Raw genomic sequence first — 13,824 nt, forward strand, 5'->3', positions numbered from 1 at the left:
TAGTATATAGAGGCAGTAGCTTATTTTTTTTCTTATAAACCTTGCCAAGAGGCTCTGGGCATTTGAGTATAAACACCATCCCAGGCACTCTGAGGCACACACTTCTCTAGGGTAATGACTCAAGGAATTTGGCCCAGCTCAGATAGGGGTTAGTCATAAGGCTGCCACCCACCATTTTAATCTGGGCTGAATTGTTTCCCTCTTCTAATCCTATTTGATAATGGCCAGAATCCAAAAGGTTCAGATGAACGCCCTCAAGTTTGGATTACTGTCTAAACCTCCTAAGCCTGCAAAAGTGAACTGACATGTCTGGATGATGGACTCTCTCTTTAGATTTTTAGTGCTTGCTGCTTTCTGCTTGCAATGGAAATACCATGATAATAACTTTTTCTGTAGTACTCAGTGCATCTGCTTCCTGTCCCAGCTGGAATTAGGAATGGCAGAGGTGATTAACATGAAACAAAATGAGGCAAAGCCAAGTATCCAAACTTTTTCAAATGTCAATAAAAGGTCAGTTAGAATTTGATTCAGAGAGATCTGGGGAAATGCTTCCATTTTACCGGATTCAAACTAGTCTCAATTTGGATTATGACAAAAGCCCATCCAGCAAAATAATTTCTCACAACAGCTCTTTGAGGAAGAGAAAACCTCTTTTAATGAGACCAAAGTCACCAGAAATCCTAAATGAGACAGGGCCCTCTCCAAACACCAGACTAAAACAAAACTTTTAAGAGTCACCCTAAGCTTTGCAGATTTCTACAAAGGCTCTTACCACTTAGTAGATGAACTCGGTTCTATGAACCCCACCAAAAACAACTATGCTTGCTGCTGTACAAAAGGTTTGACCCCATATCTGTCTATTCTGAAGGCAAGCTTATATATCCATTCTACAGACTGGACATAGTTTAAAGTTTACTCTCAGAAAAGAAAGTTCACTGTTACGAAGTCACAAAACCAGGCAGTCCTTTCCCCATTAGGTTCCCTTCTGCATCTTACCACTGATGGCTCTGGCTCTCCCCAGCCCAGCCCCTGGCTTCTTTACTTTTCATTCCATCCAGGAAGAGCACGTACCAACTGCTGAAACTTCCTTAGCCTGACAAAGGGTTTTTGAACTCGAAAGCTTGCTTAGTAACTATTCTCCAACCATTTGGGTTGGTCTAATAAAAGATATCAAATTCACCGAAGGAACCTTGTCTGCCTATGAAAGTAAGACTGCACCTTCCTTAGGAGATAAACCTACTGAGAACACCATCACTTAAAATAAAGGAGAAAAGAATATAGGGGAAATTACTGCTTTTGAAAGCATATATAGCAGCATTAAAAATGGACTCACTTGAAGGAAAAGGAAGGGCTGTCCTGCAGAGGGAAAGCATGAAGAGACAAGTTTGTCCCAGCAGGGGCACCATTTGCCCTGAGGGCGAGTGAAGCTGCTTTTGGAAGCGGGAGGGGTGATGTAATCCCAGCAGGGTTTGAAGGAGAGACATTAGCAAAAGCTCGGGGAGAGTCCTGGCCTGGGCTTGGCTGAGAGGCTTGGTTAAAAGAGGGGAGCAGTTTTCCTGGGAAGGAAAACAAAGGAGATAGACCAGGGAAAGGACCTCCCCATGGCCTCCCCTCCTAGAGCCCCTGGCAGAGCCCTGTAGAGGTAGCAGGAGAGGCTGCACCAAGACTGCTGCACTGTGTCCTTCTTCTCCCTCCTTTCCTCCTTGGAGCCCTGCCGGGGCAGGAAAAGAGAGGAGCTGCCTGTGAGGAGACTCTGAGCCTGGGAAGACCCTCCTGCAAGCCCGTGTGTGGCTGGGTGAGCACAGCAGGGGAGGGGACACAGGGCCAGGGGGAGACTGCTGGAGACTGCCCTGGTTTCTCCCCCCACAAGTGAGAAGGCCCCGGGGGAGGCACAGGCTCAGGGTGGTGGTGGGAGTGCTGGGCTAGAGGGGCAGGGATTGCTCCAGCCACCAGAAGCCCCAGGCCAGGCAGGGCCCAGGGAGTGGCTGCCTTTGCCGGGTGCTGTAAGGCTGTGCTGGGCAGGGGAAACTACTACAACCTGCAAGCCAGACACTGTTCCCTGCTGAGCCAGGGAAGAGGTCTGGGCAGGACTCAGCTCTCCTGCAGGGACTGCAGGGGCGGAGCCACCGCCTGCTGCACTGAGACCCCTGGAGCTCTGCAAGGGACACCAGCAGCAGGGACAGCCCACAGCTCCTGTGCCAGGGACACAGACACAGCCCTGCTCTCTGAGACACCCAGACAGGGGCAGTACATGCAGGATCCTCAGTACACAGTGGACAAGTTATAGACTGTATAAATAAGTTCTTGATAGTTTATTAGTTGGAGTATCAATGTATTTATTTATTGGTTCCTTATTTATTATGGGTAATTTGTATAACTTCCCCTAGTGTAATGTATATCCAAGAAGCATTAACCCTTAAGCCACCATCACCAGGTCATGCAGTGTAATATTTATTTTATTTCATTGGTTATATATTACCTTGTAAATAATTAAATCCTGTAAATAGTTTTAGAACAGTTTGCAAGGTTGATTGTAAGGGGAAGCTCTTTGCTTGGGGACCCTGCAGCAGTTACCCAGGGAGCTGGGTGGGACTATTAGCTACTGGGTACTCCAAGATCCCACTATTCAGGTGAGGGTGCAGGTAGTGTTGCACCCAGGGTTACACATATAATACTTGCATAGAGCCTGACAAAATGAATCTGTATTGTGTGAACTATTTATCATGACTGTGCCAGCATACTCGCTTTTTCCAATCTTTAACTCCCTCTTGGGAAGCAGAACAAAATAATGACTGTTTGGCATGCATCACCAGGGACCAGCATGAAGTAATGAAACTTCTCCCCCATGGTGATGTTCTTAAAGCACGCAGTTCTTACATTTAACAAATTGTTCCTTTATTTAAGGGTTATATCACAGAAACCAGAGCCTGAGGTTAACTTCAGCTTGCCACAAAATGGATGTTTTTACACAATGGTGCAATGTAAAGATACAAGACTTAATTTTAAATGAATTACCTTGGGTGCTGAAAACAGTGCAGTAACAGCAAGCCTGAGAAGCAGGGCAAAATAATCCACACTCAGTGCTGTGCTGTTGTGGTTAGACTACACATAATCCACACTCAGTGCTGTGCTGTTGTGGTTAGACTACACAGACCGGGGGGGAGGGAGGGAAGGCTGAGCTCTTCAATAAGTTTTTTGCCTCAGTGTTTCTGAATAAGGGTCAAGACAAGTCTCCTAATAGGTTCTTAGATGGGCATCTGAGGGACACCAACCTACCAACTGTTGACACTGACCTGGTGCAGAGTCACTTGGATGGGCTGGATGTGTTTAAGTCAGGAGGCCCAGATAAGCTGCATCTGAGAGTACTGAAGGAATTGGTCAATGTCATAGCAGAACCTCTGGCATGGGTGTTTGAGCGCTCGTGGCGCTCAGGTCAGGTCCCAGAGGACTGGAAATCATCAGCAAAGCTGACTGCACTGTAGAACCAAGGAGGTGATACTTCTCCGCTATGCGGCGCTAGTCAGCCTGCAGTTGGAGTACCGTGTACAGTTTTGGGCACCGTACTTTAAGAAGGATGTGGATAGCCTCAAGAGGGTCCAAAGGGGCCACTCGTATGGTTAAGGGTTTGCAGGCCAGGCTCTAGGAGGAGAGACTAAGGGACCTGGATCTCTTCAGCCTCCTCAAGAGAAGGCTGAGAAGTGATCTTGTGGCCACCTACAAATTCATTAGGGGGACACTGCAAGGAACCAGAGATGCTCTGTTCACCAGGGTACCTCTTGGGGTAACAAGGAACAATGGTCACAAACTGACAAGAGAGCAGATTTAGGCTAGATATCAGAAATAACTTCTTCACAGTAAAGATGTCCAGAATTTGGAATGGGCTTCCAAGGAAGGTGGTGTTCTCTCCTACCTTGGGGGTCCTTAAGAGAAGGCTGGATAGGCATCTGCCTGGGGTCATCTGACCCCAGCAATCTTTCCTGCCCAGGGCAGGGGGTTGGACTTGATGATCTGTTGAGGTCCCTTCCAACCCTAGCATCTATGAATCTATGACTCTACTACTGGTACACAACATAGGTAACTTAAAGGGAGGTCAAGTACCTCTGCCCTAAACTGCAGTCTACAGTGTAGATCATATACTATGTCCATTCCCATCCCTGAAGTTCAACTTATTAATGCACACTCTACATGAAGTCATAAATGTTTTGCAGATCTGGTCCATCAAAGTTTGCCCCTCCTTCTCCTTCCCCCCCCCTGGTTTGCTACTGGCAATGGGTACATCAAGCCCAAATTGCAGTCTGCAAAATACACTAGCCTGGAGTGCACACTGGTTTTCAAGGGACAAGCAAGAGTCGTTTTGGGTCTTTTCTTCCCTCACTCCCTTAGAGCAATGTATTTTTATGCCACCATTATTTAGTTCCTGCCCTACAGCTCTCTTTCTTAAAACTTTGATTTTACTTTATGCTTATGGGGATTGAGTCTGCTCCCACTTACGTGAATAGCAAAACACCCACTGATTCCAGTGGAGCAGGACTAGCCTGTAGTGGGATTCCATCATCATGGCAGTAACAGAAAGTCAATGAATTTTTAAAACATTGAGGTGCTGCATAGAGACAAAATATGAGCAATCACATGAATCTTGCAGTCCTCAGTGAAGATCAAAGATGTCTGCATAACTTGCTTTTCCCATTAGTTTTATTTTCACATGGCTTTGCTCCTTCAGGTTCCAGGCATGACTAAAAGCTGTAGTGCCAAAATACCATGAGAGAGGCTGCTCCTGCAAAATTTCTGGCTTTACCAGAAGGAGGAAAATCTCATGAAAGAATCTGCTTGTGTTTTCTTTCCAGCCCTGCTTGGCAAGGTAAAAGGTAGATTGAGGTTCCATTTGGAAGTTTTGAACCCTTTTTGAACTTTTCTTTAGTTCTCCATAATTCCTGTAAATATTTAGAACTCTGTGAATCTCTGTTATGTCAGCTGTGTTGTTCTTTCTATTGTCATAAAAATCATAAAACTTATAAAACGCAGGGATGATGAAGTTATTATCAATCTACTACTTCAAAATTAGCATAATTTATAATATGCTAGTAACAGAGGTTCAAACAAATATAGAGTCCCATTGTGTTAGGTGCTATATAAATGCATCATAAAAGAAACTTCCAGTCTGGAACAATTTACAGTTTAACCAGAAAAGGGGTGGGGGAGAGCTTTCCATCTATAACATATGATTAAAGATAGATTATGTGATTTGCCAAAGGTCACAAAGGAAGTTAGTGGCAGAGCCACAAATTAACATAATCTCCTGAGTTCAGGTCTAATGCTTTAACTTCAAGACCATTATCCTCTTTCTCAAAGAAGAAGCCAGGCATGGGGAGATGCCGATTTGAAAACTGAAACATTTTTTAAAAAACAGTTTCTGAAAGAGCTGTTGGGGACTGAATCCAGCTCATTTCAGCAGCAAAAACTTGCCGCTCTCCAGTTCTGTGCTTGGCATAGCAAACAGAGTCCACCCAAAAGTGACAGTTTTAGTGCTTAGGAGAATTCAAAAACTTAATTCTCAAGCCTACAAGTGCACCTAACCTGATGGAAGAAAAAGGTGGATTTTATTTCATGTGCTTTATGATTTTCTTGCATTGCAAGTTTTTATTGGAGCTGCTGAAAAAAAAGTAAAGAAAAAGAGCAATTTGCTGACTCAGTGTGGCTCCCACATAAGCCAGTTTTTCCCATACTTCTGTGGTTGAGGACAGGAATTTGTCTATAACTTCATTGTCAATTACTGAAAACCATGTTGTTTTGTTCCTTTTATAAATTGCTATAATAAACTGTTGTAATCCAATTGAAATAGTAATGTGATTCCCATTAAAGGCTCACTTCTTTCAAAGTTTTCAAAGCAATAAACAAAGTTGACTGCTTGGAGTGAACTACAGAAATACAGTCCAGTCAATCTTTATGTTAATCAAACACAAGAAGTCCATGCTGTTTCCAGTATATATTTTATAGCTAAGACTTATAGCCAGTGGCAACATGGTAGGCTGAAGTTCCTTGGGCGCTGGTATTTACCAAGGAGGACATGGCTACAGTTTTGAAAAACATGAGCTCCCTAGGGAGGATGTGTGGGGCACTGCACTGCCTCAGGGGGAATTCATAGAGCCAAGGAATATATTTCTGACAGCACTAGAAAGATGCCCCATGCAAAGTCCATTAGTCAGAACAAACACATCTCTGTTTTGCATGATGCGAGTGGATTTTAAGGGCACATTACTGCCTTCTCGTAAAAAAGGGTGCTCTTTGTGACAGAAATTCCTTAGCATACTGCATACTACAGCTAAATCAGAGAGAGCCCCCCCCCCCACACAATATCTCTGTTGTGTTACTATGGCTAATGTGTGACATTGCAAGAGACAAAAGCTGATGAGACACAATTGGGACTATCTTCACTAAACAGTAAGTGGGATTATCATCTTTAAGGTTGTTATTAGTATTACTCTCTCATAACTCATAGAGTGGAACCCAACTGTCTGGCCTTTGCAATTTGAAGGGTGTTTAGAGAGTTAGAGAGCCAGTAGAGGCAAAAAGAGTTCTATAGTGTGGCCTGCAGAAGGGAAGAAGAATGTAAGTGGATCCAAGAATCTTCCATTTTGCCTTGATCCAAGCATTCAGATAAAGCCTGGCTGATGCATCTTGTATAGATTACAATCCAGAACATCCGAGTTCAGCCTCTTAGACTTCCTAAGGTATCTTGAGCAAGTTTTTACTTTATCTTTGTCTGAGTTTCTTTTACGTAAAATAGCAATCTTTTCTCCCACCCCTTCCCTGTTTCATCCCATTAGATTATAAATTCTTTGGAGCCAGGACAGCCTGTTACTATGTGCATGGACCACATTTAGCATAATGGATCCCAAACTGATGTTCAGACTCTTAAGGGCTACTATAAGATAGTCCCAAACAAACAACAATAATAATAATACACTTCTCAAGCAGTACTTCTGCATCAAGTTGGAGTCTGCCTACAACACAACTTGGGTATAATCCTTTGACTTAAGTTTGCCATTGCATCTCTCAAAGTATTCTTGTGCTTTTAATGTGATTCTCCTGAAAAAAATGAAACCTTCCTCCAGCATCAAGATTTGATTTTTGATGGATTAGATAGCAAAGACTTGTGTCTTCACAATGTGTTTTCTCCCCTGGGTTTCATTCTTGCTACCAAATGACAGAGTTAGAGGCCAGAGGTAACATATTGCTGAACTAGCATGGCTTTGAGAGACTGGTAATGTGCCTGTCATACTTATCTGTGAAGCAAATAAGTTACCTTTTCAACTAGTTTCATTACTGAAGTTTATCCAATGCCAAACCAACCAATTCCTCTTACCACCCGTTAACTGACAGAGCTGCTGTTGTATTCTGCTATCATTTCAGATCAATGTGAGGATAGTGCATTTCAAAAGTAACTCCTACAAGGATATGGCAGCATCAGTCCTTCAACCTCCAGCAATGCAACATAATATCAAGAAGCACCACCAAAGACAAGTCATCCACCCAAGAATGATGTACAGGTATTCAGCAATGACTATTTACCTGACAATGAGTGGACCACAAAAAGATTAAGCCATAGATCACTCAAATCCAATAAGTTCAGATAGATACTTTGGTACATACAATATATTTTATTAGGCTTTAAAAATGCATAGGTTCCAAACTGATAGTTCTGGAGTCTAAAGCCCTTTCTTTATGGGAGACAACAGATACTGCATTGGCCCTGACAGCTCAAGCTTCACGTCAACATTTTTGCCACCATGCCCCATGGCTGGATGCTGCTTGTTTGGAACAAACATAGTGAACAGAATGATACTTATAAATGTGAAGGTAGTTCAATTGCTTTGTCTTGTTCCATTCTGTTTTTCTGATAACACTGTTGATAAGGTGTCAGTTCCATTGATGATAGTGGCATCTCTGATGTAGACTTCCGTCCAGAAGGAGATGGCCCAAGACTATTAACTTATTTAATACAGTCTGCCAGAGAGAGCTAACAGGTTTTCTTTCAATATTAAACAGTAGCTATGTAATCTTAAATTCATATGGGCTGAGATTTTAAGTTTCGCACCATGGTACCTGCTGGCAGATAGGCCAAATCTGTACACAACTCAGTGTCAGCTGGCTAACTAGAGCAAAAGGAAGTTATCGGACTGTTAGGTCAGCAAACTGTAAGGAAGGTTACATCCCTTTTACATAACTCACTGCAGATGGCAGGAAACCCCTCTTTTACCCATAAATATTTATTTCCTTTTTAAGGAAGTTTAGTCACCATCCTTTCCCCTCTCTCATCATTCCACATACCCCTCACAACCAAACACACACATTCACACTCATGCATGCACACTCACACAGACACAGGGGCACTCTCTTTCATTCTCTCTCTTTCCCTCTTCCCCACTTCTCCCTCCCTCCACCTTCTGTAGTGTTGTCTGTTTTCTTAATTTAGATTTTAACCACTTGGGCCTGTCACTGGAAATATAAACAGACCGTGGCTGTAAGACTGTGCAGTTGGATATAAAATTCTGATGTCATATGGCTGTTACACCTTTTGTTTACTTTAATCATGACAGATCCTAATCCTGTCAAAATCATGCAAGATTGATGAAAATGTGTGCTACAGAATCAATTATATTTCCTCAGGTTGGTTATTCCTTTTTAAGCAGAGTAAGAATGAACTGTAGTCACTCTGTTTTTGTTGTTTAGGATAGTATGGAGTAACAAAATATAGAAATGTAATTAAGGTATGTTAGTGTAATGAAAACCTAATTCTTATTTTCTCTTTTAAGACTCTGTACACTCCACATCTGCAGTTACCAAACTGGGGATCCAAGCATACAGGATGCTCTAAATTGTTCTCTCTATGTGGATACTGATAACTTCAATAATTCTCCATAATGCAACTTAATGGACTCATTCTAAAACACCTGCCTCCAGAGCAGTACATCAAAGAGACTCAGACCCCACCGGAACTCTGATTCCATTATGGACAGGTCATCAAAGCAGGAAGTGGTGAAGATCTTACAGAGGAAATTGTTTTTGAGGGGGAGCACCAAAAGGAGAGAAAGGGTCTGCAATTTGTGAAATGGACTGATACATATATTTAGCCTAGAAAGCAGAAATAGCTACTCCAGATTTGGAAAAATTCAGCAGTAGGAAAGTAGGGTAAGGTCCAGTTCCGCAGGACACTAGCATGTTACGCCAGGTGAGAGACAGGGTTTACAAAGCGCTATAGAGAGATTTTCGCCCATGAGGGCAAGTTACTTTCTTTTGATTTTTCTTGCTGTTGTTGTTCCTTGTTCATCTTTCTGTTCCTTTTAGAGATCTGCTATGGCTCCGCCTTCCAAGAAGCATAAAACTTGTCAGTCATTCATGGCTACATGAGGTCATGTTGCACACTACACTACTGTCTGAGTACTCCTTGAACTACTTAAACTCAGGAAGAAAAACAAAGCAAAGTAGTTATCCTTAACCTTACTAAGAGGAAGGAATACAAGGGATGATGGGCAGAAAAAGGAGAATACTGGAGAAAGTGGGCTTACCCTGCAACTGCAGTGATGAAGTGTAGGAGGCTCAGACCATTAAGGGGAAGAGGAAGGAAGTCTAGCTTGTGAAGGATAACAAAACTATAAAGAGATAAAAGCATGGGTACCCACCCATGTCTTCATCCCTCTTCAAACCTCTTCAAGTCCTCCCTAAGGAGCTGCTAAAAACAACCTGAACAAATACGAATGTAGGCTCTTGAGAGCCCCCAGGATATAGAACACACACAGCTTTTGAACGCACAACCCAGAATGAATGCCCCAATTTGGTTCAGGGTGGTAGTCCTCCAGAGAGGAAAGATTATGCAGCGATCAGAGGATTATCTACACCCAGATCACCTATGTAAATTCTTTCTGGATTGGACTCTCATTCACTGAAGCCCTCAAGTAAATTAGTCTGCTTCCTTTCTCTGCATCTTCTATATATTTGTATCATTCTCTATTTCTTTCCATTATTTCTGTGATGCAACAATGTTAGTCAAAAGAGAAGCTGAGAAACGGAAGTAAGAATGAAAATACATAACATTTTCTTATACGGGGACTGGAATCTTCTGTGGGTTGTAGGCAGAGCCACTGCCAGCATGACACGTCATCAAAAGGAGAATGGAGAGATAGCAGCTATGTGAGAGAACAAAACTACATCCATTTCTGGCGCCTGTAACTAAAACAGGTGTTCGTGAATTGGAGACGTTTAGGAAAGAGCCATGAAAACCATTAAAGCACTAGAAAAACCTGCATCATGGTGTGATAAGAGATCCTAAAATGAGAGAAAGTTGAGAGTAACTTACAGATTTTAATGATCTATACTGCACACACAAATTTGATAACAGAGGGCTCTTTAATTTACATATTAAAGTCATAACAAGACGAAGTCACTGGAAGCTGAAACCAGATAAATTTAGGCATAAATGAGTTAAAAATCATGAACAGTTAAATGAGATAAAAACCTTTAGCTGTGAGAATAATCCACTGGAACAGCTTCCTAAGGGTCAGAGTGGATTCCCCTGCACTGTAAATTTCAAATCAAGTTTGATTTTTACATATTTTTTAAGATATGCTCTTGTTCAGCTCTGTTAGCAGTATGACTAGCTAGGGAAAGCCTTTCTATTTAATCCACAGTGAGACTGCCACCCCAAATTAGGCAAGTGTAAATCACAAATATGCAGAATAGATGGAGAAAGGTCTGAAAAGGAACAGAGCATTAGTTATTGACTGTTTCTAAAACGGTATGTGTGCTTGTACCTCCAGAAGCCTGCTTTTCAATCTTTGGTCTCAGTCAAGACAGAAAGTATTATATTTACACCTTCAGTCTTGATTCAGAAAAGACCAAAAGAATGGCACTTCTTAAAAATTGTAAATAGCTGTATTTAATGCAGCATTTTGTTAGAAAGCACAAGATTCAGGAGGTGGTTTACATAGCCAATACTCCTACTGATATAAAATGGGCATATTAGCTGTACAATTTTGTATGAGGCTTCCTTCACAGGAGTAGCACCAAAACTATATTTATGCAGCATCTTTCACCTGGGATCTCAAAACACTTCATAAGCTGCATACATATGGCACTTTTTGCATAGAGCCATCTGGAGGATGGTGGTTATCAGTAATGGCTAACTACAAGTACAAAGCACTGTGTTTTCTAGGGCTCCCAACTAAAATGGAACCACCTGAGTTTTTCTCTTTGTCATGCAAACAACTAACATAGAGCATATATCCTTTCAGGGGTGCAACACATTTGACTTGAGCTTAACCATGACTATATCATCAAAATGAACCGGTCCTGTGAGGTTTGTCGGTCACCTGTTTTAATGCTGAGAAGGGTATATATAAAAATCTAGGGAGAGCTTCTGAGGTAAAAAATTGGGGAGGGGGAGGAGGAGAGGGAAGCAGAAGCAGCTGTCTGGGGGAAGGCAGAATTTGAAAATCTGACCCCTGTGATTTCATTTAAAAATGAACTAGTTGAAACTGGCTGCTTGCAGCATCAAAATTGTAATGTAAGGATTGTTTCTTTTTACAGAAGCTTGCCAACTCTGTTTGAATCTATTCTGGGAGGTTTCCGGAAAGCCAACGTGCCTGCGACACAACGTGAATGTGCCCACATGCTTGTCTATATGTTATGGATTACAGTGCGTAGACTTTACATCAGGAAGGCAAATACACATTACTATTACATTTTAAAAACACACTGGAGTACTCTATAAATTAGATTCAACATTTAGGATTTATTTTAATTAATGCCCTATCATTTATCTCCCAGTTGACTCTCAGCAGTCTCCTGGAGATTCATATCTAATTCTTGGAGACTCCAGGGCAATCCTGGAGGGTTGGAAACCCTAACAGGAAGGCTGTTAAAATGCAAACCCCAGTGCTGTGGTTATGACTTAAAATTTAAAACTAAGTTTTGGTTGTGGTTTCTTTTCCATTTATTTCTCCCTGCTGGCCCCTTTCCTGTTCACAAGGGGCAGAGAAAGTAGAATGTATAGGTGCCCTGCTTCCCCTCAGGAAAGTATCTTTACCCACTATTTATTTCCTCTTGTTTTACCTAACTTATCAGGAGCTTCTTTCAAAAGATCTACGATTCACTGACTGCCTTAAGATACTCCCATATTGGCTACTTATGCAGACTGAACTGTGTCAATTCAGTGGTTTGACCTGGAGACCCTTTTACTCATTGTGAGTCCTGGTTCATCCATCAGATATGGGGTATACCTACACCACGTAGGGGTAGCGTGTTCTAGCCTTACTCACTTGCTCCTCCTACTCACATACTCCAAACCTGGAAGCAGTGGGTGAGGCTGTTCCATTGGTGTCCCCAGCAGCCATTTTTTAGCAAGTTAGAAGTTTGGAGAGTAGCAGCAGAGAGATGCTCTGGAGGGCCAGAGCAAACTACTTTCCAGGTTTGGAGTGTGTGAGCAGGAATGGGTATGCAAGGCATGCAGCGAACAGCCCAACAGGCTGTTGCCGTGGAGCCAAAATACTTTGAGAAATGATTTACAGGCTTTTTCTTTCTGATTCTGCAAGACACTTAGCATCTGCATATGTTTTGTACCCAGAGGTATCAGTCAACAAACCTAGATCCTACAGTTAGTGACATTTATTACTAAGACACAAACATTATGACACAACCCAGAACCAGCACATGCTAGAACCAGAACTTCCCACCAGATATGGAAACCATTTTTGCCTCATAAAAGTGATATAAAACAATCTTTCCCTCAAAAAATTAGTGTAACTTTCTGTATCTACATGAGAAGCTGACTGAGCAGTAGCCCATGACTACCACATAGTAACATCATGTGACAGACAGCATGACACAAGGCTACTGCACAGTAGTCCCTAGCTACCGCGCAGTCAGCATCACAAAAAAGCCATTCAGACCACTACACAAGTGTTTATACAAGTACTCAATGACTGTGCAATCGGCATCTTGTATAGGCACACCAACTAAAGCTACTCTTCTTGGGTCAAGTTTGAGTAGTTAACTGAAGCAACTGTTTGAGTAGTACTCAAACAATACTTTTCGAGTACTGTAGTATAGTTGAGCATAAGTAGTACTTGAGGCAAAATTGTCTCAGATTCTGACCCATGGGCCAGGTAAAGTTGTGTGGTATTCAGGTCTTTCTGTCTATCTATGTGGCCAGGGACAGAAATTACACATAAACCAATATAAGTGATCGGAATCCAGTTCAAATCTGTAACACAGCAGAAGTCCAAAGCACACAAATGGCCTTCAAAACGGCAAAAACTGATTTAAGATAAACCTGGAGATGTAGTGTCAGACTTAACTGATTTAGGCTAAATCAGTTTACTGAATTTCTGTGTCATATCCCCTCCAGATTCAAGTTAACTCACAGTCTCCCAGCTCCCCAGGATGCTCTGCACCTCCCCTGCAAACCCTTCTTAGAGGTGCGTAGGCTAGATTTCGCCCAAGCTGTCTGTACCAGGCAGCAAGAAGCCATGCTCTAGTGGTCCCCAGCTCCTGGCCTGGGCCACTGCAGGCATCTGGCTGCATTTCCAGAATCAAAAATGAATGTCTGTTCCCTTGTTTATTGGTTCAATCTATGCAGTTTAGACTAACCTGCAAACATTAAATAGGGTTGGCCACAGGCTTTTTGACTGTCTGTATTTACCCTGTGTATAAACTAAGTAATGGACTAAGTATTGGGGAAGTCTTTGCTAATGGAAAGGATAAGTTAACTGTAGAATAGCCTTCTAAGAAACATCAACCCTTCTCTTGAATTGTTTACATTAGACTGGA

The 13,824-nt window shown here is 42.2% G+C and overlaps 1 protein-coding gene and 1 long non-coding RNA gene across 3 annotated transcripts in view; one reads left to right on the top strand and one right to left on the bottom strand.

Annotated features, from left to right (window-relative positions):
• ZCCHC24 (zinc finger CCHC-type containing 24) overlaps nucleotides 1-13,824 on the bottom strand; it is a 196,313-nt gene that overhangs the window by 124,430 nt on the left and 58,059 nt on the right. The gene's annotated exons all lie outside the window — the stretch shown is intronic.
• Nucleotides 1,423-11,964, top strand: LOC109285607 (uncharacterized). Of its 2 annotated transcripts, none has more exons than XR_009463005.1 (4): nucleotides 1,423-1,795; nucleotides 4,721-4,865; nucleotides 7,411-7,547; nucleotides 8,814-11,964. It is a non-coding gene; the product is annotated as an uncharacterized LOC109285607 (long non-coding RNA). The 2 variants fall into 2 exon arrangements; XR_009463004.1 differs by having other exon boundaries at nucleotides 4,721-4,858.

The sequence above is a fragment of the Alligator mississippiensis genome, chromosome 6, assembly GCF_030867095.1.
Source record: "Alligator mississippiensis isolate rAllMis1 chromosome 6, rAllMis1, whole genome shotgun sequence".
NCBI classification, from domain to species: Eukaryota; Metazoa; Chordata; order Crocodylia; family Alligatoridae; genus Alligator; species Alligator mississippiensis.